Source organism: Nannobrachium achirus (genome assembly GCF_963921795.1).
Source record: "Nannobrachium achirus genome assembly, chromosome: 2".
Classification (NCBI taxonomy): Eukaryota; Metazoa; Chordata; class Actinopteri; order Myctophiformes; family Myctophidae; genus Nannobrachium; species Nannobrachium achirus.
The window spans coordinates 4,872,281-4,888,868 of NC_137811.1; the positions used below are offsets into that span (position 1 = coordinate 4,872,281).

General features: G+C 39.7%; 1 protein-coding gene across 2 annotated transcripts in view; it reads left to right on the top strand.

Moving 5' to 3' along the window:
• The first annotated feature begins 16,190 nt into the window (after nt 1-16,190).
• The window catches only part of LOC308306021 (solute carrier organic anion transporter family member 1C1-like), a 28,417-nt gene continuing 28,019 nt past the window's right edge, over nt 16,191-16,588 (top strand). Inside the window, exon 1 of one of the 2 annotated variants that reach the window (XM_080750920.1) lies at nt 16,191-16,249. The gene's annotated coding sequence lies outside the window, so the exon portion shown is untranslated. The remainder of the gene's footprint in view (nt 16,250-16,588) is intronic. The other variant, XM_080750921.1, reaches the window with a different exon arrangement.

The window sequence follows — 16,588 nt, forward strand, 5'->3', positions numbered from 1 at the left end:
GATTTCTCACATGGCCCTCCAGCGCCACCATGAGGCCGATTCTTGCAAAACATATTTTTGAACAAACATTTTTCAACACTGCTCCTACAGATTTTGGCCTAAATCATGCAAATTGGATGGCAAATCACAACCTCTGTCCCTGATTTCTCACATGCCCCACCTCTAGCGCCACCATCAGGCTGATTTTTACAAAACACATTTTCAACACTGACTGCTCCTATAGATTTTGCCCTAAAACACTCAAAGTGGTACACAGTATCTCAAGTCATTTCATCAACATGAATTTCCCATATTACCTCCTGATTGGCTACGATTGCCTTCTAAAGTTTGTGTATGCGACCTGATGGTCACTTATCTCCCAATTAGGGAGTCTTACTGGTAATATGCATGTGCAAAGGTGAACAAGGAAAGGGGTTGACATATATTCTGTAGTCCATGATTCCGTGTAACTATGGTTAATATGTATTACTGTCATTGTTCTAGCAGCTACTGGTGGAGCCAGGGGCCTATGGTGCTAGTCCAATTTCATTCTCAATCAGTTTGATTTGTCAGCACCTGGCCGCAACACAGCTTCTCTGAGTCAGGCAATCCAAATGTTTGGCTCTTAACCACCGAGCTCTGCTTCACTGTGTAGCTGGCTCTCGAAGGGACTCTTCCATCGAGCAGTAAGCAAAACTCCACTATGTTCTCCTCTGTCGCACATTTGCTCTGTATTTTGCCACATTGCTAATGGCGGTTCTATCTGTTTCCATTGTAGGCAAATTAGGAGCCGCATCTGAATCTTGGAAGAGAAATGGCATGTGTTAATGGAAGCAACGGCATACTGTGAAACATGTGTTCCGAATGTAACCCCTGTTTGCTAAGTTCTGGAAAGAAGCATATTTTGAGTTAAAAGCCCCGGTTTTGGGAAGAACTTTATTTCATGTTTTAGGGGAACGCCCCCTTGAATAAAACAACGCTTATTGCGTTTTCACCTTGAGAACTGTTTCCGTGTGCTGGTTTGGGTTCAGACTTCACAATACTTAATGTTTAAAAACTTGGTTTAAAAACTTTATTTGAAGACATTTACTACTTGAATTATTTGAAAACATTGTGATTTAAAAGACATGCCTACTTTGTTGAAAATGGCTAGGTTGTTAACCCTCTGTTTTGAAGGTTTACAACCTGATGACCAACTCTTCAACAAAGAAGACAACTAATGAAAAAGTTGGAAAATAAAGATATTGAGTTAAAACCTTGAGGAGTTCTTTTGAACTGTTGCATATAGTCTTTTGCATACATGTTGTGTAGAGGTCAATTTGTGCTTTTACCAATAACTATGCCGATTAGTGTAAAATCGGCAGAGTCTCTGTCATTTATAGCGCCACCAGAAGGCCGAAAACACATTCTTCGATATTACTCCTTCAGATTTTATCCAAAAATCACACAAATCAGTACACAGTATCTCTACAGTGATGTAATCATGACGGATTTGTCCGATATCATATTCTATCTAAATGGCTAGCATTGAATTCCAAGGTTTGCAGGATTGCTCCTTTGTGAACAAAATGTCTCAAACGCAGCCTGCTATTTTTGCACACACATTCCCACTAGGCCAAGGAACAGAGGCCACCCTTCTCACATTGGCCTGTTATAGCGCCACCAGCGGGTCAATTTTTGCAAAACACATTTTTGGAACAAAATGCCTCAAATCCCGCATGCAGCGTCCGATTGCCGTGAAAGGCCCAAGAACACGTGGTACCCTTTTCACTTTGGCCTATTATAGTCACCACTAGGCCAAAAAAAAACCACCTGACCTGCCGGAGACCTGTTCGGAAGAACACTGCTTCTAGTTTTTCTTTGATTTCTTCTTTGCTTTCCCTTGATGCTTTTTTGCTTTCCTGCTTTTTCTGCCTTGGCCACTTTATTGCTGCTTGCAGCTATATTTATTATTATTATTGATAATGATACTGATAAGTTTCAGTTTTTTCTTCTTGTATTATTATCATTGTAAATGTTGTCTTGCCGTCTTGTGTTCCAGTGAGTGTTGGAACGTCGTCTGAGAAAATAAGTCTCAGGTCACCTGACAAGGTTTCTGATTGGCTGCTGAGGCTGAGGGGACATCCTGGACCAATAGCGTTCTTTTCAGGAGCTGACACCACGTGTGAAGCTCCTACCCAGCCAGTGAGAGATGAAGATTTACTTTGACATCAATCACACACATATTATTATTATTGGTTTCATTAAGGGACATATTTGTATCTCTATATTTTTGCCGATAATCAGGCTGTGTGTTCACACAAGGCTATCGCCTAAAGTTAACTTAAGAATATTTCAACTCTGGCTTTGGTACACACAGACTCTCGTTGATGCATACAGACTATGCTTTATGTACGCATTTACAATTTAATTTGACTTTTAAACACTTAAAAGATGCTGTAGCATTCATGTCTTAGACTAGCTGAATGTGTCTGAAAATTCAGTTTAATGATGTTTTGCGTCTCCATTCTTAGGCACTATGTGAAAATATGTCCTCAGTAGAAGAGAAAGATGAGGATACTGGTGAGAGTCATGGATCATATTAATCTTTAACACTCTAAGTCTCCAAGCTGCCTCTGATCCACTAACTGTCCACTGTCTTTACTCCACAGAAGACTTTATGAACATGATGAAGATGATGGAGATAGACAGTGGAGAGGAAGGTAATTAATGTAACTATCTTTAATCAATTCTACAATGAACTGTGCATGTTGGTGTGAATACAACGTGAAGGATTACAAACACAACTAAATGTTTTCTCTATAATATCCTTCTTGCAGAGCTGAAGAACACTGTTCTGGATTATTATGATACTGGTAGGAGAGAGTTTAATGAATGAATGAATGAATGAATGAATGAATATATACATCTATGATTCATAATTCTAAATATAGCCCTGGGCAAACTGTGGAATTCATCACCTCTCAGATTATGACATTTGACTTGATAATTTGACTATAAAGCTTATGTTTCCATCCATGATTAAGCCCTGGTCCTGAAGCTAAGCTTTTCAATGGGACATACTGTACGATACAATATCACCAATATTGTGTAAATATGTATAACTGTTGTTATTTTCCCCTCCAGATGAGGTGTACTTGGGATCATGCTGTGAAAAATGCCAACATGTCCAGCAGGTCAGTTTGGTCAAATAATTTATGTAGGCCTACAGTATGTACAGTATGTGGCTGTTGGTGATCCTTAATGCTTTCCTGCGTGTGTTTGCTTGGTAGAGCTACGGCAATGAGATGATCATTCCTGAGAAACTCTCCAGAGGACGCTTGCAGTGAGTCTGGACATCACTTTGACATCTTCTGCTTATCTAGTTTCATACTGTAGAGAAACCAAGTCTGACCTGTGTGTGTGTGTGTGTGTGTGTGTGTGTGTGTGTGTGTGTGTGTGTGTGTGTGTGTGTGTGTGTGTGTGTGTGTGTGTGTGTGTGTGTGCATTCTCTAGGGCTAAGCTGGAAGGACAGGGGACATATGAGTGTGTGTTAACAGGTTTGATATTTGAGGCGTCGGAGCGGGTTCTGGTGAGATATTCCATCCTGCCCTGGTCCAAGTTCAACAAGTTCCTCCAGGACCCCTGGATGATTGCTGGTCCCATATTCAACATACACACAATCGACAAGGATCCATCTGCCCTCACGCTCATCCAGCTTCCCCACTCCATGTGCCTGGCTGGTGAGATGCCTCTGGAATATCTATTATCGACTGTACAACAGCACATCTTCTGTGTCCAATATTATATAATACAATTAATTCAAACCAAATAAGTGATATTTCTGTTACATCATAATATGTCTTCACTCTTTGTTTGTCTTCCATGTCTTCACCTGTAGGCCAGGACAAAGAGATGGTGTTTGGTGTCCTACACATCACTGGCAAGGATCCTGTCATTGAGAGAGTCCAGTCCTCTGGTAGTCATCTGAAGTGGCCGGTGTCCTCCCTGTCACCCGTGGGTGCCGTCCGCCAGGGCAAACAGCAGGCTGCACACCACGGAGTGGTGTTTGTCTACAAAGACCTGGGGAGTAGCATCAACACTCACACTTTCCGCATCTACCTGGCCCTCAACTGCAGCTCATGGACTGAAGTAAGGATGGCACTAAGATGGAGACCGCATGCATGATTGTGTGTGTTGCTAACAGCTTAGCTTAGTTAGCATTCACACAAACACCGTTTACAATGATAATCACGTGAAACTTTATCACAACAACAAACAAAGAAGCTCTGTTACTCGAGTGTTATCTGCCCACAGACTCAGTTTAACTTTGGTTCTATCTCATCAGATATGACTCCACAATCTGTCTTGTTGAACTAACAACAACAGGCAGCAATGTTTTTGCTCCTTTCTGTCTATCCGTGTGTGTGTGTGTGTGTGTGTGTGTGTGTGTGTGTGTGTGTGTGTGTGTGTGTGTGTGTGTGTGTGTGTGTGTGTGTGTGTGTGTGTGTTTGGTCTGTATGTCTGTGAACAGCTCATCTCCTGTAATGTTGGGCCAATCAGTGTGAAATTATATAACACGTTTGATGACAGCTGGTGATTTGATCAATGACCAGCTGTCATCAATTAGATTGTAATGTGTTCCCTCACTTTAACATGGCCTTCAGTGTTGATTATTGATAACCTATGTGTTTACATTCCTGTTGGCTAGAAGGAAGTGACTGTCTGTCTTTACTCCCCTGTCTCTTGTCCTTCTCTCATTTTGTCTTCACCTTGTCCACCTGTTGTCCTTGTGTGTGGCAGGACATCATTAGGCAGTTGGAGTCTGAGAAGAGACATTTCTGTAAAGTTTACAAGAATCCCACCTGCCTCCTGGTAGAGGGGGAGTACCAGCTCACGAGTAAGCCAAGAGAGGAAATCCACCCTGAGGTGAGTTTGTCGTGATGCTCATTCAGCTAATCATCAAGCATGGCAGCTCCATGTTGTTTGTAAAGGTGTAAAGTTTGGTGTACATATGAACATTTTGTATAGGCTATGTTGTATAATGAATGAATGTAGCCTATGATGGAAGATAAAGATTATGATTCATGTCTTTACAGAACTTGCCTTTCACCCTGGAACCAACCAAGTTCAAAGGATACTTTGAAGCCAGCTTCAAGCAGCCACTTCCCTTCACATTTAATGTTAAAGTGAGAGGCACTGACGGTACTACCTGGTCTGCAATCATTCAACAAGGTACCTAATGGACACAGTCCACTGTCTAGGCTACTGAGCATGTGTTTATTTCTGAATGATAACACCTGTCTTTTGTTCTGTTGTCAGATGACTTGGATATAAGGCAAAGCATGTTCCAACAACTACTTGGTTGGTTTTGGGGCTCTGGGAAAAGCAATACATGTAAGCATGATTCATTCTTTGTGTTATATCAGTATTTCACCATTGTAGAATCAGATTTGTTTTAGGACTGTCGAAGTGAGTGCACTAACAGATTAATGTATGACCCGCCACATACATCCCAAAAATCCATCCAATTAGAACTAGCCATTGGGTTAGAAAGAACCATTGTGTTTAGCCTGGGGAAAAGAAATAGATACCAGTCGGTTGTTTCCAGCTTTAACTGTGATTAATTATCATGATTAATCACAGCTAACCTGCAATTGATCTGATTAAAATGCTTACTCTTTTGACAACCCTAGGTTTTTTCCCCCCTTCACACAACAGGTATTGCTCTGCCAATATAGTCAAAATAATTCATTCATTCAATACTACACTACACTAATCATACTACTAATTTAAAAAATACAACACATTGTTGGAAAAATATACTGTAGTGTACACGCCCATCAAAATAGCATGTACTACTAGACTAGTGCCTAGAGACTGTCATACTAGCATGCATGCACTGGGGCCTGTCATTATAGCATACACTGGGGCCTGTCACAGGGCAAGGCAGTTGTATTTGTGAAGCACATTTCAACAACAAGGCAATTCAATGTGCTTTACACAAAACATCAAGCAAAGGGAACACAAGTATAATATTATAAAATGACATTAGGATGCATAAAGCACAATCCTTAAAAAACAGTAGATACAGTTACAGTACAGAGGAGACAGCAAACAGAAAGGTGTTTAGTTGTTTTAACAGAAGTGTCAGATAATGTGAAGCATGAAAGCTAAATGCTGTTTCAACACATGTATTTGTGGTTTTAGGGACAGAAAGCAGATCTTTATTCCAGATGAGCTAAGAGGTCTGGATGGTTCATGCTAGGCCTATCCTACAATATCAGAAGTGAATGTTGGCTCCTAAACCATCTAAAGCTTTATAGGCCAACAGTATTAATCTGAAATCAGTTCTTTGAGTTCTTCATTCATTTATTTTGACCATGAGGAAACTCAAAGGCAACATTAGACTGACACTATTAGTAGTGAGACAGCTGACAGCTACATACTCTTGTCACAAATACTCACCATCAGTGTGATCACAATGTCAAGTAACTGTTGTGTATTCTGGTCTGTAGGTGGGACTACCGTCTCTTAAAGAAAAACAGTGTAATGTAACTATGTATTGTTGTCTGTAGGTGCGACTACAGTGTCTCTTCAAGAAGAACAGAGTCTTCATCCTGAGTCTGAACCAACGACAGAGCCTGACTCACATCGTGGTCAGGTAAATATGTCACAGTCTATGGTTGCCATGGGGACCAGCCTGACGTTGCTAAAGCCCCTTTTCCACTGACATGGCCCAACACCACACCACTCCACACCGCCAGGTTTTCCACTACATGGACCTGGGTAGAGTGGTGTGAAAGTGGTACTAAATGTGGTACTAAAATGATAGTTAAACGTGTCAATTTGTTTCTTAGCCGATAGGGATACTTTTGCGTAATGGAAAAAGTAGATATTTTTATGTGGTGACGAGAAGAACAATGGAAGATGAGAGACAAAGTTAAAGTTTGTGGTGACGGATGCTCACAGAGCCACTCAACCTAATGATGTGTCTGAGGCAGTCTTACAAATGTAGTTAAGTAACTTATTGTGGAGTTGTAATGTATTTTTTCTACATACAGAACGATGTGTCCAGTGCAATAGCATTAAGACCAAGGTCTGGTGGAATCATTGATGATGAAACAGCGGCTGAAGGTGTGATGCAGGTTGCAGGTTAGTCTCCTGTTTCTAATATATGTTTCTAAACTACTGTTAAGCTTTTATTTCAACATACTTAATGTACTGGAGGAATAGCTTTTTAACATTTTAATTAAAACAGTGTTACTTAAGTTATCAACTGAAGACACATTTTGAATTCATCCGGTTTTCAGATTCTGCCCTGATAATTTATTTTAGTGAATCAGTTCATTGAATATTGTGTCTAGTGTTTGATGCAGCTTGTGGCTTTAGAAGCTGCTTGTTTTCTTCACATCATGAACATGAAAGTAATTTTTTCTCTCTCTCAGGTGCATCAGCTCTTAAAGAACCTCAGAGGTTCACAGGTAAGATCTTTACTCTCTGACATTTATATTTGACCCTGAATATTCAAATGGGCAATAAGCTAATTAATGTGATGTCCTAAAATTCTCAGTCATCAGTGTGATTAACCTTTAGCAAAGTCATCATTATACCTTTAATTTTCTGAAGTCTATATTCTTTCTTGATCTTTTTTCCATGATAGATAACTTTGTGAGGAAGAACTGGAGTGCTCTAGTGCAGCGCGTCACAGCGATTATGGCTATAGCAGACGACCTCTTGGAAAAAGACATTCTCAAATTTGAGATGTACAACGAAATCTGGAACTCAACGCCCCAGCAAAATCAAATGAGAAAAATGCTTGTCACCGTAGAACTAAAAGGAACAGCAGCAATATCTGCATTCTACCAGGCTCTGCAGAAACACGAGTCGTGTCTTCTCCAAGACCTGGGTAAGAAAAAAATAAATATATGTCAGATATCTCTTTCAGTCCAGTCTGTTGGAGGTCTGTGTGACAATCTTTTTTTCTTTTTTTGTCTCTTTCTTTTTTTTCCCAGTCCAGCAGAAGGTCCTGGCAGATGAACATCTTCCAGCACAAGGTCCTGGCATATAAGCCATCATTGAAGACGAATGAAGAGACAACGAGTCCACTGACACGTCTCTTTGATTTGTATTTTAATTGAGAGAAATGTGTGACGACCATTAACCTTTTTTATAGTTTCTGCAGGATTGCAGGATGTTGTACAGAAATAAAAATATTGACAATGATCTTAATTTATATGATCCTAGATTACTATTGCTATGCAATTGATTTATTACCTCATGTTTGCATTGCTTACTGTAATTACTCTGTTTTAAGAGTGTAAGGTAATGCCTAAATTGTACATTGAATATCTTTATTTATTTATTTATTTATATTCTTTGCCTGTGACAACTTTGAACAGGAAGAAGCCAAACAAGCGTCTGTGTTAAATTCCACTTGGTAACTTAACTTTTGTTTTGTTAAGTAGGGCGGATCACTGGATATGATATGTTGGATACATTCAACTCATTTTGATCCATCAGAGAATGGTGTACTGACCACCAGAGAATGGTCATCTGACCACAGAATGGTACACTGACCACCAGAGAGTCCACAGACTCACTACTGGACTGTAGGACTGTACAGTATGCAGTGTCATTTGTAACTTTTGTATTTTCAGCCCCTCTTGTACAGATGTAAAGTTGACACACGTGTCGAGATAATAAAATGCAGTTTTATATTTGTGAGGGAACCTGTTTTGATTGAGTGATTGATTGAATACGTTATTAACAGTTTGCAGTACAGTGGTTCAATTATACAAGTAATGCTAAAAAGGATAACACACATTTCCAATCCTATGTATTAATTTCATCAAGGCATAAAGACACAAACTACTATAAGAAAGAAGATGAAAGTGGGTGGAGGTGGATGAAAGTGGGTGGAGGTGGGTGGCAGGGCCTTTAGCCAATGAGGGAGCAGTGTTCTCTCACCACTAACAAGTGCGACCTGATATAAACGACAAGTTGTAAGTTGGCACATCGGCGGAGTGCCATGCACTTGCCCACCCACATACAGACCGACAGCACTGAACAGCACCGATCGCAGTACTTGTACAGTAGATGGCACATCGACAGAGTGCAGTCTATTTTCTTTATAGTTTTTTAATAGTTTTTTCTTTGCATTTTACCCGCTTTTCTTCCCAATTTAGTCATTATGCCAATTAATTCCTCCCCACACACACAGATGCAGCTTGTCACTGAGGAGCCCGCACCGGGATGACGTAGAGCCTTCCACATGTGGGACAATCAATTATACTTCTCATTAACTTGATTATTTCATCGTTCCTATACTCTGTTCCTATGCATTGTCCTGAACAGAAACATAGTTCTGTGCATGGTAGTTTAGTCACACAATATTTGCAATTTCCAGCACCTGTATTTGATAAGCTCTCATCTCGACACCCTTTTGACGCCTCTGCCATCAGTGTCCAAAAAGGACACCAGAATGTATTCAAGACAAAAGGCAGTGAAAATATGATGGGTTTAAAAAATAAAGTGGTCTTGTGTCTCACTTTACCCAAGCACTGGGGTAAAATGAGACAGACCATAGAAATCAAGGGGGTAAAATGATTTGAGCAAGAAAATTTACTTTTATATGCTGTGAAAAAAGCATGTTTTCCACAGCACTATCAGGTCCTCTCCTTCATGGCAAGGGGGAAATTCAAGGGGCTTGAAAATATAATGGTCACATGACCAAAAAATGTTCCATTGCCAAGATACAGGGGGTGTCTCAGTTTACCCGGTGTCTCAGTTTACCCCACTCGATCTCCCCTAAATATTTTACTCGATCCACAGCCTTAGGAACTTATCTTGTGGACTGCTGCATCTGCGGTAACAACGCCCACGGAGACATCCGTCTCACACCATCTAATATAATTGAGATTGTTCAACGAGGGACTGGGAAATACATTATGCAAACACTACAAAACACTACACTAAAATACAGTTAATAAAGTTTTTTACAATTTAGCAATTGTTTTATCATTTGGTATTAAAAACGTGTTTAAGTCCCCAAAAAAAGAGAACCACTGTTCTATGAACACTGGTCTGTCCAGTTGAAAGGTGATGAGAGAACATTAAGCCACTAGAGGTCACCCTTCACCTTTCAATATGAATGAATACTACCAACCTATGCCAATCTAATGAGGGAAAGTATTTAATCTCCTTGTGTACTGTACCCTTTAATTCTTTCTCAAAATACTGTAGTTTAATGCAAATATCAACTGAAGTGAATGTGGAATTACACTACTTTAAAAGTAATAGTAGGGGAGAACGGGGTAAGATGAACCGCTGGGTAAGATGAACCACCCCCTTTATCTTTATACACTATACTATACACGTGAGTTGACATTTGACCTTAAAATAAGAACACAAACATCAATTCCACCTGGCTGTGGAGTTGACAGACACATGGGCAAAGTGGAAAGCATATTTCTACTCCAAAAAGTGTTTTTTGCTGGTCGAAGTATTTTTTTTAACTTTTGTGGTATAATGATTTTTATGTTAAAGCAAATGTACCCAGGTCTAAACTTATATATCATGCATGTTGGTGATATCCCAATGTATAAAACTATGTGAATCATTTAGCTAAATATGAGCCTTAAGCCTTAAGCTAGACAGGTTTTGTCAAAATGGTGGCCATGGGGCAAGATGAACCATATGCCTTGGGGTAAGTTGAACTATGTGAATCACCATTCATATTTTTTATTAGGTCTTTTATACTCAAATTATGCTGAATGATCTTTCATTTTGATGAATACACTAATTAAGAGAAGTTTTTAATATTATATTAATAATTGCAAATATTAAAAGGTTCTGAATAACAAACTTTATTTATTTGGTTTTAATAGTTTTTCTTGCAGTTTAAATAACTGTAAGAAAGGAAATAAGACTATTTGCAAAAGGGAAATGTCTTATTCATTTTAAAATATTTCTGATAAGTAAATACATTCTTTTGTTCAAGTTTAAACTGTTAAAGCTTAGAATATCACGTGGGTCAACTTACCCCTTTACATGGATCAACTTACCCCGCACCTGGGGCAAGTTGAACCACATGACCACTTTTTTTTAATATGTGATATCTTTATGGTCCTTTGTCATAGACACTTAATTATAATGTCAAATGATAGCAGACATCCTGAAATTTGTCTAGATGTTTTGAATTTACTGCCATCTGACTTTTTCTTGCTTCCAGGGCAACATAAGCAAAAAGTGGTTCATCTTACCCCGTTCTCCCCTACTTGAAAAAGAGACAATAACAGTGCACACGCAATTATTAATAACTCCACCTTTTTTATCGTCTGGTTAGGGTTAGGCATAGTTTTACTGAGGTTATAGTCATGGTTAAGGTTAGGTTTAGGCATAGTTTTCTGAACCTAGGTTGTGAGCTTGTGGATTTGATGTTTTCGACAAAGATATTTAGTGTCATCTACAGTAGGCCTATCTGTTTTTGGTTAGCATTGCCTGTGTGCAGGGGATGCTTGCGGTGGGGGACAGTCTTTGGGCTAAGTCTTGAGGTGAAGGACCCATGCGCAGACAGTGAAGCAACAAAGTGGTTTTAGCCGCTTCAATGACACTTGGAATTCAAGTAGTAGGATACAATGACAACACACTGGGAAACAGCAGTGCACCCAATGACTACATTCAACAGACTGACAAACAATGAAGCTTTGTACATGGGGGAGTAGCCTATAAATAGACAAGAACTAACTATACACAGGTGAACTAAACTGACAATCACCACAGGGATAGGCTACGACTCAAAGGACACAGGTGCAAAACATTGGCTAATCACAGGACTGGTGCGACAGCAGCAACAGAGGAAACCAGGACACTGAAATATTACTACAAAATAAAGGCTTACAAGTGCAACGCAAACCCTAGTCTGTATATAAGGATGACATTTGGCACATTTACTCTGTAAGGGCCACTCTTATAGAAAAAGGCAGTGGCCACTGAATAATAATTCCTTTTTTTTAAATGGCAGCCACCTTAGCGGAGCAGTCAGTGATTGCAACCGTAGATCACAGTTAACTGTGAAAACGGGCACATCTTGTCCTGATGTACCTTGTCAATGTCTATAGCTGCTGACCTGTTTGTTGACATTGTGACTTCACATTGTTGTGATGTCATCAAAGATCAATCCCTGGATATCCATTAATCCATACATCGAGACGACTGGATCATCACCTAGATCTCCATATATAGAGCTGGTCAATACCTCTACATCTGATTCTCAGATGATGCCCTGTTAGGGCAACCACCCTAACAGAATCCATGTTATGCCCATCAATATTAAGCTCATGTCTGTGAATGCCCATAGAATCCCTTTTATGCTATCAATATTAAGCCCATATCTGGGAATGGCCATACATGGACATATTGTGTCAGTTTAACCAGTTCAACCACAACTCGAATCACACTGCAAATGAATTCCGTCCTGTGCGAATTCCGTCCTATGCGACCTCACCATTTAGGGAGAGGTCACTTTTCGCCCTTAGGCGTCTTTCTGGTATTATAAAGTGAGGTATGGAGACTGCTCATGGCACTTTTTATATTTGTGTGACGTCCTGATAGATTATTCATGACACTTCTCATGTTTGTATGACGTCCTGATGGATTATATCACTTTCTGTTCCACTAAGGTGGTGGCCATCTTGAACAAAATGGTTGCCATCTTTGAATTTTGAGTGGCCAGCATTATTTTCCATAAGAGTGGCCCTTAGAGAGTATTTGTGCCAAATGTAATGCTTGCATCATAAAGTGAACGATTCCTATGAAATTAGCCATTAATCTGCTCCGACTATACGCTGTATCTCAAGAACCATGATAGATACAGACTGTACTTGGTACCAGAACATCCGCAATATCCATCTTTATATTCAACTTTAATACATGTATAGGTCTTAAAATGAATGCAACTCGAGTTATAAAGGAAAAACAACATTTTTGGACAGACATCTTGGATTTCGGGGGCCGCCATCTTTTAATTTTGCGTGGCCAGCGCTATTTTTGAAAAGAGTGGGATTTGAAGAGTATATGAACCAACTTTCATGCTTGTATCACAAAGTGAACGATTCCAATGAAATGACCCATTAATCTGCTTAGCTATATGTGATGCACCGGACCTACCAAACTACACAGACTGTGTGGGAATCATTTTAATATCCAATTTGATTGACTGATCATTAATGTTACAGGCTTACAGCCGATCGCTTTGATTATGGACTGCTGCTGCTGCTCTGCTGCATGCCTCGTATTGCATCGGAAGGTTGAAACATCACCCCTGGAATTAATAATTCCTGCTGCAGACTTAAATGCTCCAGTTATTCCATTTGGGTATAGTCTGTTTGAGAAGAAGCATGAACACTTTATTTATAGATAACTCCACCAGCCGGGTTTCCTTAATTGCGCGATTTGGGCTGGTGCACGATTAAATGATTATAATTAATGCTTGTTTTTGCCTTCAATTTCATTACAAATAAATCAAACCAACCACTCATTTGGGTAATAATAATAGCCTACCTAGAATACCTATATACTGTAATTAGCAGAAGTGATAGTGTCAGTTCCTCCTTGTGTCAATTCTATTCAAAGAAATGATTAGCGAAGCATTGCCATTCACTCTTTCAGTTTGATTAATTCATTGCACAGCAAATAAAGACCCGATTACAAACGTTTTCTATAACAAGTAATTGTAGATGATAGTTATAATTTATATCATATCAATTATGGTTTTATATAAAGGCAAGCAAAGCTCAGAGCTTTGAGAATCAATGTCGGGGAATTTCCATTTGGAGCGCAACACTGCATGGAGAGCTGGTAGATGGCTATATTTTCAAATGCCAACGTTTCAATATTTACAGATTTAATAGGGACACAATACAGTCATTGGTCATGCTGTGCTTTCCAAGGAATGAGGAGACATTTTTTGTTTTGTTTAAATTGCTTCATAATGATCAACTTTACTTGACCAAGCCATGATTGAATAGACGGTATTGCTCCCTATGCGTAATGCGCAGCGCGCCACACACAAAAAAAAAACAGAGTTACAAGATATCAACGCATTGCGTCATGGCGTGACGACAGCTTATACATCTGTTATTTTGGACACATGGAGAGATTTGGAGACGGCAGCGCATCAACCCGACATTTCGGTGACTCCAGAACGCAAGTAGATTGCGGTTAATAAGGTGAATAAGGCTAAAAAACACTTCATAGAATATTTGATTTATTTCTGAGCTATTAAGACACTCCATAGATGTTTCCTGAATCTAAAGAACAATCAATGACAACGGCTTCTAACAGAATTAGTGTTTTTATTAGGCTATTAGGCAACGCAACAAATGCAAATGATCACGCATGGTTTAACAATATCCTATAAATAGCCAAACATTTCATTATGAAATGTAAGGTCTATATAAAGAAAAATATAGGCTGACAGCCTACCAAGGCAATAAAAAACTATAGAGTAAAGGTGGGTTGGAGGTTAATGTTGATCGCCCGAGCTGCTTCAATTCCCAGACCCTATATGGTCATTTCTCAAACAATTACTCTTAGTCAAATTTGTATTTATTCTGTGAACTCTCTATTGATTTTCTTGTATGACATGTGTTAGTAGGACGGGACCTATCTCCCTTTCTATTTATGCTATCAATTAAACATCACGCCTATGTGGCTGTGGCGCTCTGGCGCGCCATGGACATTGTCTTTATAAACTTTTGCAAGAAATATAACCCCGATTGCAATAACAGTGGTCAGTAGGCCTACATTCATCGGACACTGCATATCCTATACATGATTATGTGCCTATTCATATGTTTTTCAAACAAGCAAACACATCTAAGAAATTACATATAAAAAGAATAATAAGAAGTAGGCTAGGCCTAGTGAAAATAGCCAATCTAAAAGCTCACAGCAAGTCGAGTCGTTGTGAGCTTGTAGATCTGCTGTTTTCACTAGTTTGGGTCCCGGCCAGGAAAACGTCCAATCAATATTGATGTCGGATATAAATTGCGTCTGCTATCACGGTAACCGGACAATATTTAGGTGGTTGTCAGAAAGAAACGTTCATGCACGCACCGTGGCGCACGCACTGTAAGTCACCCAGATACATCTCTCGTTCTTTTGATTGAATACTTTAATAGCAGTTTGCATATAAAAATCACAGGGACAGGGCAGTATTACTTCATGTCACGTTCATGTTAATGTGTTATGGTTACGTTATGGTATAAAGGCTCTGTCTGGACTCGATCTTGATGTCCGGTGTGTGTGGTTTACTATAATTTTTTGTTGCTGCGACCTCGACAAACACGCGATGGCCTTGGCGCAGTGGTTAGCACTTCGCCTCACAGTTAGAAGGTCCTGGGTTCGATTCCCGCCGGGGGAAGCTGTGGGCGCAGGGGGCGTATTCCTCCACCCGCGTCATCAGCACCCACACCCTAGGTGGGGTTGGCGATAGGGCCTCTCTGTGGTGAGTTTGCATGTTCTCCCCGTGTCTCCTTGGGCATAGGCCCTCACACAAAAACATGCAGTAGTCCTGGTTTCTATACTACCTCCCCGTAGCCAGCCGGGTGCTGCCCAATGTCCCCTGGTGCGGCAGGGGGAGAGCGGAAACCAGGACTACAGGTTAGGTAGTCACCGGGTGAGAAAAATTTAACTAAAACTAGGACACAAGGAACCCATGAACACACAACAGGAATACAGAAAACATAGCTTGACAATAAGTAAATACTCAAGCATTAAACATAAAAAAATAAAAAATCCTCTGCAGGGTATATATATTTCCTGTTGAATATTCGACTATTCAAATACTTTGACGTATTCAAATTCGAATTCTAAAAATCACTATTTGTGAATGCCCCAGACACACTACTCGGCAACTTCATTGATGGGTTTAGGTCAACTTTATTTCTCAGAGTCAAAGCCCTTTTGAAAGGCATTGAACACAAAGAAGAGTGAACTGACATTCTGTTCTGTCCTGCTTTCCTGTTTACTTCCCGCTCTTCATAACATGTTGGGGTCAGGGTTAGTATAGCAGGCCACAAAATTGGCTGTGTCAGGCCACATTTGGCCCCCGGTCCACCTATTGGGCATCCATGGCACATATTTTAAGCCAAAGGCTGTCATTTGCTGTTGACATGATCAGATGGCATGTTGGGTTACTCATTACTGTGTGGGATATTATGTGGGGCTCAAAGTCCTGCCAGTGGCAGCTTCAACCCGGCACCTACCATACAGGACTGCAGTGAAGGTAAATACTTTATATGTATTTACTTTTTTTTAAATAATACTTCTTAGGACAGCAGTATTATAAAGCATTTGTGTTGTCCTCAGAATCTTTTTTTCTTATTTTTTTATGTATACTTGTCAATGTGTAAATAAAAGCAATGAAAAAAAAACATACCAAGGCTTGACAGGAGACCAATATGAGTATAATTACAGAGAGCATTGCAGTTTACATAAATTAGACAATATAATATTCAATCCACCAGTAACACTACAGAATCTGTGAGTGAAGGCTTTACATAATTCAACAAGGTTAGTCCATCATTCCATAATATGTAATAACATAATAACATCTATTGCTGTA